Below are 15324 nucleotides of genomic sequence, written 5' to 3' on the forward strand. Positions count from 1 at the left end.
AAGGGAAGCACTTCACCGACCGGGACCCTACGCGGCCATGCTGGTAGAGGCGATGGTTCCCCTGTATCTGAGGATGTCGTGGCGTGGAAGAGTGAGCTTCACCGGAGGACCAAATAAGGCACCTCTTCCTCGAAACCTCCTGCGGAGGGTATTTGAGGAACTGTTTGAAGCATTTGTGGAATTGTCCATGGAGGACTATTGTTCCATCCCAATCTGTGTAGACCTACTGTTCGTTTAGTTTCCCTTTAAAAACTTTTAGATATAAATTCTATCTATAAATACTATATTTTTGGTATACATGTTTTCGAGCAAATAAATATTTTCTTGTTTATACGACTTACCGCCTGATCCTTCCCCTGACTCTGAGTCCGGGTTCACGGCCGGTGAGGGTTGGTAGGGGATCTCTGTGAGGGTGATGAAGAGATCCTGGCTGTCAGGGAAAGCGGCATTGTGTTCGCTGTCGCCTGCGCCTTCCTCCACGGACCCTTCGTCGTCTTGCCCATCGGCGAACATCGAGTAGGAACTGTCCTGGCTCACTATGCCATCCACTGAGTCCACGGTCACTGGTGGGACAGTGGTGGCAGACCCACCGAGAATGGATGCAGTGCCTCGTAGAAGCGGCATGTCTGGGGCTGTGCTCCGGAGCGTCCGTTTGCCGCTCTGACTTTTTGATAGCCTTGCCTCAGGTCCTTGACTTTCACGCGGCACTGCATCGCATCCCGGCTGTATCCTTTCTGTGTCATGGCTTGGGAGACCTTCTCGAAGGTCTTTGCATTACGCTTGTTGGAGCGCAGCTCCGACAGCACAGACTCCTCGCCCCACACAGCGATCAGATCCTGGACTTCCCGGTCTGTCCATGCTGGGGATCTCTTTCTATTCTTGCATTGGGCTGACTCCTCTGCTGAAGAGCTCTGCATCGTTGCAGGTGCCGCGGAGCTCGCCCCGATGTCAAAGCAAGAAATGAGATTCTAACTGTCCAGACAGGAAAAGGATTTCAAATTTTCCCGGGTCATTTCCTGTGTGGCTGCTCAGAACATCCAAGCTCGGACTGCTGTCCAGAGCGTCAACAGAGTGGTGCAATGTGGGATAGCTCCCGGAGCTACTAAGTTCGATTTGCATCCACACCTAGCCTAATTCGAGCTAGCAAGTGCGAATTTAGCGTTACTCCACCTGTCGGGGTGGAGTACCAAATTCGAACTAAGGAGCCCCCTAGTTCGAATTAAATGGCTTCCTGGTGTGGACGGTTGAGCGATTAGTTCGAATTAACGCTGCTAAATTCGATTTAAGATCCTAGTGTAGACCAGGCCTCAGAGAGAACCAGGGCCGCCCAGAGAGGGGGGGACAAGTGGAGCAATTTGCCCCGGGCCCCGCAGGGGCCCCCATGAGAGTTTTTCGGGGCCCCTGGAGTGGGGTCCTTCACTCCTTCCAGGGGCCCCGGAAAACTCTCGTGGGGCCCGGGCCCCTGGAGCTTCTTCTGCTCCGGGTCTTCGGTGGCGGGAGGCCCCCTGCTGCCAAATTACCGCTGAAGCGGGACCCGCCACCGAAGTGCCGGGTCTTCGGCGGTAATTTGGTGGCGGGGGGCCCCCGCCGTGGGTCTTTGGGGCACTTCGGCGGCAGGTCCCAGAGTGGAAGGACCCCCCGCCGCCAAATTACCGCCGAAGCGGGGGCCCCCCGCCACCGAAGACCCCAGGCCCTCTGGATCCTCTGGGCGGCCCTGGAGAGAACCCAAAATACCTAAGACACATCTGTCAGTAAGAATGTGTGTCTCACTGTCATCAAGATGAAAAGAGAAATAGCTAATGGAACCCAGTGTAATGGGGTGCCAGTGTGATACATATAATATGGCATGGCTTTAAAAGAAAGAACATTGACAATACATTTCAGACTTCTTAAAGTTTAAAAACGAATTCTGATTTGGTCTTTGAGAGAAATGTCACTGTAGAAAAGAAATGCTCTTAAATGATGTGTGCGTTCTGTTGTGGATATTTTTGTTCAAGAATTGGATGACACTGTCAGTGGCTCTACATTCTTTAAATACTGCTGGTCAAATTAAGTGTCTTTCATATGAGTGCTTACTGTGTCATGGTGGGTTGTGGTATGGCAGACACAGACTTGCTTTCTTAGTGAGGGATGGGTAAAATAATTGATTTCTAAAGCCAGAGAAGTGAAACTGATCTATCTTAACTCTGAAGGCAGCCCATACCCTTGGCAGTTGTACCCTCTTAGGATGCTGGTGAGCTATGGTAGTGGAGCAAATTAATTTACATTTTGCCCATGCCATTTATTAAAGGTTGTTTTGTGGTAATAAAATAAATACTGAAATACTGAAGGAATTGTATTGTAACTGTAATAATATCTGCTGCAGTCTAGGCACTGAAAGACCTGGCAGGGGTTAAAAGAGAGAAAAAAACCTGTTGTGGTGGTCCTGTTTTTAGCAAAATTACTGATGAACTCTTTAATGGAGAAATACAAAAGACTAAAACACCACCTAATTTTTTTTAAAAAGCCTGTAATTTGCTCTCCCATATATAAATAGGTAATTACAGTATGCATCCAAGCTACACACATGCTTGCAAACCAAGTGTGTGCAAACAGGTACTTGAGTGCATAAATTCCCTCCTCCTTTTTTTGTGTGTGCATTTTAGCCATGTATCTGAGGCCATGCAGCTCCCTCATGAGAAATGGGTATGTCAGTGTGATGCACTGGTGGTTAATGTGAACGAAAACCAATTTAAAAACCTCAAAAGTTGCCGTAAACAGAATTGTTGTCCCTCAGACCGCTCGTGTTTCTAGCTTTCATCCTTGTGGAGAAAAGCTGGAAAATGTGAACCCTGAACACTCCAGCACCAGAAGGCAAAGAAAAAGAATTCCCTTCCCAGTCTCATGATTTGTATGACAATCTCATGATTTTATGGGGCATGACTCATGACTTTTGGAGAAGCAGTTTGACAATACTGGGACAGGAAGGAGCCTCTCTTGAGGCATCCCAGCACCCTGCAGTCTAGACAGCTTGTGCTCTTTCTTCCTGCTTGGGGTTTTGGGGAGGCTTCTCATTTTCTAGAGATAGGGATCTTCCCTGCCCCCTCCCCACACCATGGCCACCTGGTCCACAGCCTCAGAGTCAGGTGGCTTGTGGAGGCACTGTGAGAGCACACTGCATAAACAGCACCTTCTGCTCCCTCTCTTGCTGTGCTTCTACTAACTAATGCTCTGTGCACTCAGTCCACTCTTTTCTGTCCCTTTGAAAGCCTAGAATTTACCAGGGAACATAAGGACTATGGTTGTGACTGCCCTCTGCTCTTGGATGCAAGAGAGGAGAGTTCCTTTTGCTCCCCTACCACTAGTGCCCCAACACAGCTCTAGGCACAATCTGGGCCTGAAATTAAATTAATAATCACACCCGTGATAACAAACAGCTCTTCCCCTGTTCCTTTTGCTTTTCTACTATTTATAGGTCTGATAATACTGTAACATCGCTCTCCTCTATGGCCAGCCAGCTCTGCTGTCCTGCCACCTTCGTTGTTCATTTGGGAGGCTAGAATCCATCAGGAGTGCTCCTTTGTGCTCAAGGGGATGCAGCAGCCAGTCTCTGCACAGAGTGTACAAATCTGGAATTCTCCTTGAACCTATCCTGCTTGTGCAATCGTGCAGAGGGCAGCCACATTAAGGTTGAAGATAACACGATATTGGTGACATTTTTGAGCTTGTTTAAATTCATAAGCCTGCAGTATGTGGCAATGACCCATGACAGATACATTTTTCCTCCAATGATCTCTTTAAAAGCACACTTAATCTTTATTTTAATGCTGGTGGGGGTGGGGGTGGAGGTGGTGGTGGATGGGGCTGGAGAGAGGGATAGCGATAGTGTGGGCTTTTGCCCCCAAAGTGTGGTTTGTTTTCTTTAACTATTGCATTTGCCACTGGATCTGCTGCCTGTTTTTTTCTAAGGCGAAGTTACATTTGCAGTCATGGTTTGTTCATGGCCAGGATTAGTGGATTATTGGAATTTGCACACCCTATAGGAGCATGGCCATATTGTTATGAGTTTTATTACAATGCAGTACGATATATCATTTCATTAAATTGCACATGTTATGGTTATTTGCTGTTGCTCCCCAGACCTCTATATAGAGTTTTATCATTCTCAACTGGCAATAAAAAATATAAAATAAAATGAAATAATGTCTGGATAAATGCAAAGGGTCAGGGGATTCTGTATGCTGACTGGAACAATACATTTATATTATTTTTTGGGGTGTGAGGAGAGAGCAGTTTCTTCACTGCATTTTAATTAACTATATTTCATTGCATGGTAGTAAAGGTAATAACCATAACATTAGCACAACTGCCACACTATCAAATGCTTGTCACAATCTAATATTCTCTAATAATATGACTCCACAATGGAGGCACACACAACAAAAGAGTAGCCTGTTTTATTAATTTACCAGGTCTCTGATTGTTGAAGGACCAGTATGTATTTCTGAGAGACTGATTAAAATAGAAAGAAATGTACATGGTGGAGAATAATATTTTTACTGGTGTCGGAGTCATTTAACAAAAGTGTTCCTTCAGGAAAACAAAATCAAGATGCTAATGTTAGACCTCATTTATTGCCAGCATATTCAGTGACATTTCATAATGTACATCTGTCAGCCAGAGATATAAATGAATGAGGTGAACCATGCAATTTAGCCTCAGGAAGTTCCATTAGAGCCCCCAAAGTATAATATTTATGAGGTCAGAATCAATTAATCAGATAGCTGTGTTTGCTTTTCAGCTCAGCATGCAAACTGTTGCATTGGGAAGTCTTTCCTATTTGGTAGAAGAATCAGTTTGCATATAATATATGAAGGTTGTTTTGCAAATCAATTACTATTGTAACACAGGTTATATAAAGTATTAATTCAAAGCACAAGTGAAAAAAATGCAGAACGAGTTCTTGTGAGACCAAATGTCTGAATAGGAGTCTTAAATATTTTCTGTTAGTTGCAGGAGTTTAGCCTCACTCAAATCCACTGAGAATGTGAACAGTGAATGAGAAACAAGTGTGTGTGTGAACCATATACTCCTAAGTATAGTAATTCCAGTAAATAGAGTATCCTCCAGGGAAGGGAATGATTCAGGCTGTATAAAACAATAACCCTTCCCTAAGCTTATGTAGAGCCCAATCTTGTGAAGTGCTGAGCATCCTACATTCGAATTGAAGGCAATCAATCAGTTTAATCTATCTCGATTTTTATAATGGCATGTTACCTGTCAGGGGAACTCAGGGTGATCAAAAGCTCTTGATTTCTAAGAAATGGAGGAAATAGTTCTCAAAGAGATTTTTTTTTAAAAACAACAACAACAACAACAGCAGCAACAAAACCCTTAGTTTGTTAATATACTTCTCAAAATGCCATTAACCAAAATGTATGTGTGGGGCAATTTCACTAACTCCAGTCAAATGGCATCAGGGATGAATATGGATCAATACTGTGATTTTATGTGAGGGGATTTTTTTTTCTTTTTTGTAGTAAATGGATAAAATTTTATTCTGCTAAAAGGGTGAAACCGATGTCAATGTATCTGTGCTGGCATAGCTGACAAAATTTTCTCCCACTATATCCAGAAAAAATATTTTTCTGCTCTACTTAATTTGGATGTAAGGCTTTCTGGTTAGGCCTTTGAAAAGGAGCAGAGATATAATTAGGATTTTTTTATATTTAAAAGTTATTGACCTCTTTTTAAATTTAAATTTTCCTTAAAAATATTTCTGATGGGGAAGAAGTACACATGGAAAGTTGTTAATGGACCTACTCCCATAATGAGAATATAGTCTCTGATCAATGCCTCCCCCTTAGTCCTTTGATTAAGACCAAGTGTAGTAGTATCTCCTTAATATCTGATATGTTCTGTATAGGTAATGCTTTCCTACCCTTGCAAGGAGATGAATATGATATACAGGGATCCATTTCATATTATGCTTCTTTTTATTTTGAGTTACAGTGGTGAAGACTAGAACTTAGTCGACATATTTTTCATTAGGACTAGGCAAACAATTCATAGCAAAAATGTATCTAATAATTTATCTTTATCTATTAATAATGTTTAGAAACTGATTCCTATGAATTTATTCTTTGTACATAATTGTTCATACTCATCAAGTATGGACTATAAGGTGATAGGAGGCTGGCTAGATTGTTGGGCTCAACGGGTAGTGATCAATGGCTCGATGTCTAGTTGGGAGCCGGTATCAAACAGAATGCCCATGGGGTCGGTCCTGGGCCGGTTCTGTTCAACATCTTTATTAATGATCTGGATGATGGGATGAATTGCACCCTCGGCAAGTTGGCAGATGACACTAAGCTGGGGGGAGAGGTAGATATGCTGGAGGGTGGGGATAGGGTCCAGAGTGACCTAGAGAAATCGGAGGATTGGGCTAAAAGAAATCTGATGAGGTTCAACAAGGACAAGTGCAGAGTCCTGCACTTAGGAAAGAAGAATCCCATGCATTGCCACAGGCTGGGGCCAATTGGCTAAGCAGCAGTTCTGCAGAAAAGGAGTACTGTAATGAATGGATATAAACTGTTCAGGAAGGACAGGCAGGGTAGAAAAGGTGGGGGAGTTGCATTGTATGTAAGAGAGCAGTATGGCTGCTCAGAGCTCCAGAATGAAACTGCAGAAAAACCTGAGAGTCTCTGGATTAAGTTTAGAAGTGTGAGCAACAAGGGTGATGTCATGGTGGGAGTCTGCTATAGACCACCAGACCAGAGGGATGAGGTGGACGAGGCTTTCTTCTGGCAACTAGCAGAAGTTACTGGATCGCAGGCCCTGGTTCTCATGGGAGACTTTAATCACCCTGATATCTGCTGGGAGAACAATACAGCAGTGCACAGACAATCCAGGAAGTTTTTGGAAAGTGTAGGGGACAATTTCCTGGTCCAAGTGCTGGAGGAACCAACTAGGGGCAGAGCTCTTCTTGACCTGCTGCTCACAAACAGAGATGAGTTAGTAGGGGAAGCAAAAGTGGATGGGAACCTGGGAGGCAGTGACCATGAGATGGTCGAGTTCAGGATCCTGACACAAGGAAGAAAGGAGAGCAGCAGAATACAGACCCTGGACTTCAGAAAAGCAGACTTTGACTCCCTCAGGGAGATGATGGGCAGGATCCCCTGGGAAAATAACATGAGGGGGAAAGGAGTCCAGGAGAGCTGGGTGTATTTTAAAGAATCCTTACTGAGGTTGCAGGAAAAAAACCATCCCGATGTGTAGGAAGAATAGTAAATATGGCAGGCGACCAGCTTGGCTTAACACTGTAATCCTTGCTGATCTTAAACACAAAAAAGAAGCTTACAAGAAGTGGAAGCTTGGACAAATGACCAGGGAGGAGTATAAAAATATTGCTCAGGCATGCAGGAGTGAAATCAGGAAGGCCAAATCACACTTGGAGTTGCAGCTAGCAAGAGATGTTAAGAGTAACAAGAAGGGTTTCTTCAGGTATGTTAGCAACAAGAAGAAAGTCAAGGAAAGTGTGGGCCCCTTACTGAATGAGGGAGGCAACCTAGTGACAGAGGATATGGAAAAAGCTAATGTACTCAATGCTTTTTTTGCCTCTGTCTTGACAAACAAGGTCAGCTCCCAGACTGCTGCACTGGGCAGCACAGACTGGGGAGAAGGTGACCAGCCCTCTGTGGAGAAAGAAGTGGTTCGGGACTATTTAGAAAAACTGGACGAGCACAAGTCCATGGGGCCGGATGCGCTGCATCCGAGAGTGTTAAAGGAGTTGGCAGATGTGATTGCAGAGCCATTGGCCATTAGCTTTAAAAATTCATGGCGAACGGGGGAGGTCCCGGATGACTGGAAAAAGGCTACTGTAGTGCCCATCTTTAAAAAAGGGAAGAAGGAGGATCTGGGGAACTACAGGCTAGTCAGCCTCACCTCAGTCCCTGGAAAAATCATGGAGCAGGTCCTCAAGGAATCAATTCTGAAGCACTTAGAGGAGAAGAAAGTGATCAGGAACAGTCAGCATGGATTCACCAAGGGCAAGTCATGCCTGACTAACCTAATTGCCTTCTGTGAGTTGATAACTGGCTCTGTGGATGAGGGGAAAGCAGTGGATGTGTTATTCCTTGACTTTAGCAAAGCTTTTGACACGGTCTCCCACAGAATTCTTTCCAGCAAGTTAAAGAAGTATGGGCTGGATGATTGGACTATAAGGAGGATAGAAAGCTGGCTAGATTGTTGGGCTCAACAGGTAGTGATCAATGGTTCCATGTCTAGTTGGCAGCCGGTTTCAAGTGGAGTGACCCAAGGATCGGTCCTGGGGCCGGTTTTGTTCAATATCTTCATTAATGATCTGGAGGATGGGGTGGACTGCACTCTCAGCAAGTTTGCAGATGACACTAAACTTGGAGGAGTGGTAGATACGTTGGAGGGTAGGGCTAGGATACAGAGGGACCTAGACAAATTAGAGAACTGGGCCAAAAGAAACCTGATGAGGTTCAACAAGGACAAGTGCAGAGTCCTGCACTTAGGACGGAAGAATCCCATTCACTGGTACAGACTAGGGACCGAATGGCTAGGAAGCAGTTCTGCAGAAAAGGAACTAGGGGTTACAGTGGACAAGAAGCTGGATATGAGTCAACAGTGTGCCCTTGTTGCCAAGAAAGCTAATGGCATTTTGGGCTGTATAAGTAGGGGCATTGCCAGCAGATCGAGGGATGTGATCATTCCCCTCTATTTGACATTGGTGAGGCTTCATCTGGAGTACTGTGTCCAGTTTTGGGCCCCACACTACAAGAAGGATGCGGAAAAATTGGAAAGAGTCCAGTGGAGGGCAACAAAAATGATTAGGGGGCTGGAGCACATGACTTACAAGGAGAGGCTGAGGGAACTGAGAAGAGAAGGATGAGGGGGGATTTGATAGCTGCTTTCAACTACCTGAAAGGGGGTTCCAAAGAGGATGGATCTAGACTGTTCTCAATGGTACCCAATGACAGAACAAGGAGTAATGGTCTCAAGTTGCAGGAGGGGAGGTTTAGGTTGGATATTAGGATAAACTTTTTCACTCAGAGAGTGGTGAAGCACTGGAATGGGTTGCCTAGGGAGGTGGTGGAATCTCCTTCCTTAGAGATTTTTAAGGTCAGGCTTGACAAAGCCCTGGCTGGGAAGATTTAGTGGGGAATTGGTCCTGCTTTGAGCAGGGGGTTGGACTAGATGACCTCCTGAGGTCCCTTCCAACCCTGATATTCTATGATTCTATGATTCTATGACCTGGGGATTACAGTAGACGAGAAGCTGGATATGAGTTAGCAATGTGCCCTTGTTGCCAAGAAGGCCAACGACATATTGGGCTGTTTTAGTAGGAGCATTGCCAGCAGATCGAGGGAAGTGATTATTCCCTTCTATTCGGCACTGGTGAGGCCACACCTGGAGTATTGCGTCCAGTTTTGGTGCTCCCCCCCACTACAGAAGGGATGTGGACAAATTGGAGAGAGTCCAGTGCAGGGCAACGAAAGTGATTAGGGGGATGGGGCACATGACTTATGAGGAGAGGCTGAGGGAATTGAGGTTATTTAGAAGAGAAGAGTGAGGGGGGATTTGATAGCAGCCTTCAACTACCTGAAGTGGGGTTCCAAAGAGGATGGAGCTAGGCTGTTCTCAGTGGTGGCAGATGATAGAACAAGGAGCAATGGTCTCAAGTTGCAGTGAGGGAGGTCTAAGTTGGATATTAGGAAACACTATTTCCATAGGAGGGTGGTGAAGCACTCGAATGGGTTGCCTAGGGAGGTGGCAGAATCTCTATCCTTAGAGGTTTTTAAGGCCCAGCTTGACAAAGCCCTGGCTGGGATGATTTAGTTGGTGTTGGTCCTGCTTTGAGCAGGGGATTGAACTAGATGACCTCCCGAGGTCTCTTCCAACCCTAATATTCTATAATTCTATGATTCACATGCATATGTTTCAGTCTATCAGTTGCTTCCAATCTATTCACTTCAACTTTGACTACTTAGAATTACTCATGGTGTGTGTGGCGGGGCTAGTACATCAAGGGGGCGGGAGGTAACACAGCCTCTCTACGCCCAAGTCTGTGTTCTAAACCCTTCTGTAGTTAGCACAGTGTGGCCCAAGGGCCAGAGTCCATCTACTTCCCCTTCCCTAGTGAGATAATGCGGCCTAGCAGCTGGAGTCCATACAAGGCGCCCCTAGGGCAGCACGGCCCAATGGCCAGAGTCCATACAATTGCCCTAGGGGTCAGGGTTTTGTGGCCAAGTGGTCAGAGTCAAAGAGGTAGGCTGCCACCTAGGGGTGGGTGGCAGCAGAGGTGGTAGGGGGACCCAGCCCCCCTCTCCACCGGGGCCTGACCCAGGGCCCTGTCAGCAGTGAGTGTGGTCACCACCCAGTCAGCAGGGATCCTTTCACAACATGCTGACCTTCAGGTGCGAGGTACCACTCACTCTACCCCTCTAATCCACTTCCTACCATGTGTCCTTGTGGCAGGGCTTGTTCGCTGTCAGGGTCTCCAAGCTCCTTGGCCCAGGTGACTTGTTGGGAATCCGACTCTTGTCTACTCACTGTGGGCAACCGGTCTCTGGTCTGGGCCTCAGACTCTCTGTTTTTTGCAGTCAGGGGCTGAAGCGGCTCGCAGGCTGGAGCCTCCACCAAGTTTCCTCCTTCCCGGCGGTCAGCCCTGACTGAGCAGCTCCACAGGCTTTTATACCTGATTTCCAGGTAGAGCATGCCTGGCAGAGCCTCAAGGATGGGGGTTCTTCTGCTAGGAGGGAGGCATTATCCCCTGCCGTACCAGTGTGGGGCCGATCCGCCCCATCACAGTGTGTCATTGGCCAAAGGGTGAATACTTCTAGCACAAGAGTGAGTACCCTTCTTTGCTTGTGAATGAATATTTGTATGGGCACCCATTCCCCAGCATTAAAGTGAACAAAAACTCATGCACAATAAGATAGAAAAGAGAACAAAAAGGAGTGCAAAACTGGCTGAAATCATAATGAGATTATGGATTCATGAAAATATTTCTGAATTTCCCCCCCCACTATTTTCCAAGGTCTTTTCACGAAATAGTTTGACAATGGCTTTGAAAAACACCTGCACAGAGATCCCAGTGAGAATGTGATTGATTCGGGGCATCTTGTGATGTGATCAGCAAGCAGGAGGCAAAAAGTATGGGACCAGCATAGCATGATGGAATGAGCACAAATTCAGCTTTTCAGTGAGTTCTCCAAAGTAACCCTACATCATTTCCATTATGGAGGGCAGCAGAATGTACTGGATCATTGATGACTTAAGAAAACAGGTAGGGAAATGGAGATTGTACATGTCCCATGGATGGGCAAAATAAGAGAGTGCTTACAGTCGTTAAAGGAATGAAGGAAATGAGATGGCTAGGGCAGGGAATTTATATCTATTGTAACATATGGAAGCTTTTGTCTAGTTGAGCAGATACGATGGGAAGAGATGGAAGAATCACAGTGTACATTTCTGGCAGAGGCGTTAAAGGTAGAGTCCATGGTCCAAATCCTGGGCCCACTGAAGTCAATGGGACCATGATTTCACACCAAGACTCTACTGAAAAGTTTGTGCTGATGGCAGACTTGAAAGAGGAACATAATGTTAGGATGAGTTTTAAAGATTATTTTGGAGTGCTAGGAATATTTGAAATAACGAATCACTGTACAACACAAGTTACATCAAACCCCAAACTTCAATTAAAAAGGAAGCAGTGGGGAATCATATTATAATATGTTGTTACATTTAATATTATGGTTCTAGAAAACCTTTTGTGCACAGAGTAAGATTCATGCTCCTAAACTAGCGACCAGTTAGTATTAGGGGCATAAATGAAGATGTAAAGAAGCTACTGGATTTTTGCAAAAGCGATTTCTGTGTAACAACAGGAACAAAGAAAGGAAGATTTGATCACAAGACACTTTTAAAAACAAGAGACCAGGAAACTAGGATGATCCCATTCTATTTGAGAGGAAATATTTTCTATCAATGTGCAGAAAAATCATACCAAAAATTGCAAAAGGAAGTCAGAGCGGCATTCCAAATCAATTTTTCAGCACCAAGAGGGGAAAGCGAACTAGAAGAGTTTGAGGAGTTGGGCAAGCAGAAAGCAACAGTATTAGTTTCAAAGGATCTCACTTTTTGACCATCAGGGAGAGTGTAAACAAGCACAGAAAAGGAGGATCTGAAGATTGAAGAGTGGATAAGAAATAATGGGAAGATGAAAGTGGAGCCAGAATGTTGATTAAGAGCAATCAAGAAAACCAATAGTGTCAGAGAATGCATGGAGTAAAGGATGGTAAATAAGAGAAAAAAATCACTTTGTTTTTGCTAAGCTAAGTGATAGGAATGGAAGGAATCTCATATCTAAGGTAATATGTAGGGAGAACTAGGGTGAATAAAGAAAGAGATGGGAAGAATACTTCTGTTATCTCTTGAATAAAGAAGATCCCAAAGTAAAATATAAGGCTGAAAGGTCTGCTGTGTTTATTTTGTAAGAAAGAAAATCCATTTGCGAGATTAAAAACTGAAGACAGTAGTACAGCATGGGTAAACATTAGCTCAACTCTGTTACCATAGATGATGATCTGGGGGTAATAGCAGACGAAAAATGAAAAAGAATATATACATTGTGACTTTATCCATGAGACTTCACCCAATACAATATCCTCAGCTTATATATGAAAAGAGGTATCACATAAAATCTGTAGGTTAAATAATATCCCTCTATTTTCAGCAGTGATACAGACAATATTGGAGAATTTCATTCAGTTTTAGAGACCGTAAGAGACAAATTAGAGTTCAGAAAAAGACAGTTAAAATAAGAATAAATTGTGGAAACCAGATCTGCAAGGGATTGGGCTAAGAGAACACTGTACATAGTTTGCAGAAAAGATGCCCATTTGTGTGCAGAGGGATTTTTGGCAGGGCAGAGTACGAAGCCAGTACTTGCATATATTGCAAGAAGCAAGTGGTAAAATTTATCCTTAAAGAAGAAAAGACAAAATAAATAAATAAAATAATGGGGAAAATGTTATAACCAAATGATCAATGAGACATCAATGGCAATCCTTTTCATAGAGCTTCATTCTCTATGAATTTTTACCCCCTCCTGTTTTGTTTTGAGTACCAAGTTCCAATTAACTCAAAATCTCAATGGGAGGCTCAATCATAACTGCTGATTTTTCCCTTGCTTTTGACAAACCACATGAAATTGTTAATCTAAAGATTTTTTGATAGATAGGCAGGCTTATTTGAAATTGGTCCCACATTTACTTGAAGTGTCTGTGAGGACTTTAGTGGTTTGGGGTGAACATTTTGCACAGATCTGCTTAAGTATCAACCTTTTGGAGACTATTGATTTTCTTAAGTGATCATGTGTTTGGGAAATAGCACCATTCTGAGAATATCAGGGTTAGAAGAGACCTGAGGAGATTATCTAGTCCAACCCACTGCTCAAAGCGGGACCAATCCCCAATTAAATCATCCAACAGATTTTTGCCCTAGATCCCTAAATGGCCCCCTCAAGGTCTGAGCTCACAACCTCGGGTTTAGCAAGCCAATGCTCAAACCACTGAGCTATCCCTCCCCCCACTGAGGCAATTCAGAAGTTCTGTCTGGAACTATTCCTGATATTCATGCTTACCTTCTTGAAAGGCCGCAGAGAACATACATAAAGTAGGATGCTTTTGTTTTAATGGGAATTGTTGGCACAGATGAGGAAAGAAAATAAAATAAAGACTGCATCCCTTAGAAGCATATCCATGGTGAATCCCTCTGGACACTTGTTAAGGATGAAGCTAAAAGCCAGAAGAATAAAATTAGGGGTAGCAAGAGATAGGAATAGGATTGCCAACTTTCTAGCTGCACAAAATTGAACACCCTTGCCATGTGGCCCCGCCTCTTCCCTGCCCCTTCTCCAAGGCTGTGCCCCTGCTCACTCCATCCCTCTGCCCTCATTCGCTCATTTTCACCGTGCTGGGGCAGAGGTTTGGGGCACGGGAGAGGGTGTGAGGGCTCCAGCTGGAGGTGTGGGCTCTGTGGTGGAGCCAGGGATGAGAGGTTTGGGGTGCAGGAGGGGGCTCTGGGCTGAGGCAGAGGGTTGGGGTGTGGGAGGGGATACAGGCTCTAGGCTGGGTTGTTCTGGGCTCTGGAGAAGGGGCCAGAAATGAGGGGTTCAGGATGTGGGAGGGGGCTCCGGGCTGGGGCGGGGGTTAGGGTGAGGGCTCCAGCTGGGGGTGCAGGCTCTGGTGTGGGGCTGGGGATGAGGGGTTTGGGGCCCAGGAGGAGGCTCCAGGTTAGGGCAGGGGGTTTGGGGTGCGGAAGTGGGTGCGGGGCGTGGGCTCCGGGAGGGAATTTGGGTGCGGGAGGGGCTCAGGGCTGAGGCAGGGGGTTGGGGCACGGGAGGGGTGAGGGCTCCGGGTGGTACTTACCTTGGGCAGCTTCCCGGAAGCAGCGACAAGTCCCTTGACTCCTAGGCCTCCATCCGCAGGCATCACCCCTGCAGCTCCCATTGGCTGCAGTCCCTGGCCGCCCCTATGCCTAGCAGCCAACGGACTTGTTGTCACTTCCAGGGAACTGTGCGGATCCAGGTAGGGACCCTGCCAGCACCGCCAAATGGACTTTTAATGGCCTGGTCAGCTGTGCTGACCAGAGTGCCAGGTTTCCTTTTCAACTGGGCATTCTGGTCGAAAACCGGACACCTGGCAACCCTAGATAGGAAATGTAGGCCTAAATAGAAACAAGAAAACTTCTGCTTAAATGAATACTGAAAAGAGTGAGCCAATCTTTAACTATTAGAATTCAAGAGGAGACCATGTAGCAGGTCCCACATCCACCTATTTGCAAGTTTATCAGAAGCATGTGGTATTGGCCATTATCTGAGACTTTATACTGGACTAATGAACTTTGTGTCTGATTCACTATATTCCTTGGAATCCTGTGGCACCTTATAGACTAACAGACGTTTTGTAGCTTGAGCTTTCGTGGGTGAATACCCACTTCTTTGGATGCAAGTCTTGCATCCGAAGAAGTGGGTATTCACCCACAAAAGCTCATGCTACAAAACGTCTGTTAGTCTATAAGGTGCCACAGGATTCTTTGCTGCTTTTACAGATCCAGACTAACACGGCTACCCCTCTGATACTATATTCCTTGGGAGATCGTCATCTCTCCAATTGCAACAACCACTTTCAAAGTGGGGAAGCCATATGTAGTTTTCCAGAGTAATCAAGAAAGCAAACACAATGAATAGTTTACAGAAGCTGTTCAGCAAGTACCCAACTTGTCTACAAGTTCAGCAAAGCACATAAGCACATG

At 45.2% G+C, this 15324-nt stretch overlaps 1 long non-coding RNA gene across 3 annotated transcripts in view; it reads left to right on the top strand.

Moving 5' to 3' along the window:
- Nucleotides 1-12386, top strand: part of LOC123364660 — a 140490-nt gene extending 128104 nt beyond the window's left edge. For 2 of the 3 annotated variants that reach the window (XR_006577200.1, XR_006577199.1), the window contains exon 3: nt 11045-12386. This is a non-coding gene — a long non-coding RNA (uncharacterized LOC123364660). The remainder of the gene's footprint in view (nt 1-11044) is intronic. The other variant, XR_006577201.1, reaches the window with a different exon arrangement.
- Nucleotides 12387-15324: the final 2938 nt, after the last annotated feature.

Source organism: Mauremys mutica, chromosome 2, assembly GCF_020497125.1.
Source record: "Mauremys mutica isolate MM-2020 ecotype Southern chromosome 2, ASM2049712v1, whole genome shotgun sequence".
Lineage (NCBI taxonomy): Eukaryota > Metazoa > Chordata > Testudines > Geoemydidae > Mauremys > Mauremys mutica.